This window comes from Austrofundulus limnaeus, unplaced genomic scaffold (genome assembly GCF_001266775.1).
Source record: "Austrofundulus limnaeus strain Quisiro unplaced genomic scaffold, Austrofundulus_limnaeus-1.0 Scaffold181, whole genome shotgun sequence".
NCBI classification, from domain to species: Eukaryota; Metazoa; Chordata; class Actinopteri; order Cyprinodontiformes; family Rivulidae; genus Austrofundulus; species Austrofundulus limnaeus.
The window spans coordinates 1,088,934-1,089,498 of record NW_013952583.1 but is presented as its reverse complement, the minus strand read 5'-3'; positions in this window follow the sequence as shown (position 1 = coordinate 1,089,498).

The following is a 565-nucleotide window of genomic DNA, read 5'->3' as shown; positions in this document are numbered from 1 at the left end:
TACAAATTAGATCATTTGTCTTCAGTTTACTTAACCCCCCAGTAGGTGGGTTATCTTTGCAATTAACAATAATGTACGTACACAATGTCTATCAATATGCAAAACTAGACAACAGAGGTTAGGACGAAACAAGTATTAAGATGTTGAAGTTAGTTAAAATAACTKTGTAAAAATCCAACTTTTGCATGTGGCAGTTTTAGACAAAAAACACAAGTACATTAATCAAGACTTGAAGAGGTGCTTTCCATTAATAGTCAAAACCCCAACCATGTCAGTTYGGTTTGTGTAACAGAGACATGCAAGAGACACACCCACCATGTGCAACATTAAACAGTTTGTACTTTCAGTCCAATCACATTGAAAAAATGGATGTTTGGGTGCAGTAACATTTATTTAATTATTCGTTTAAGTTTTACAAAAAAGTATCAAAATTTCAAAACTACTAGAATTTACTAAATAAACAATACACATTTGTGTAACAGAGACATGCAAGAGACACACCCACCATGTGCAACATTAAACAGTTTGTACTTTCAGTCCAATCACATTGAAAAAATGGATGTTT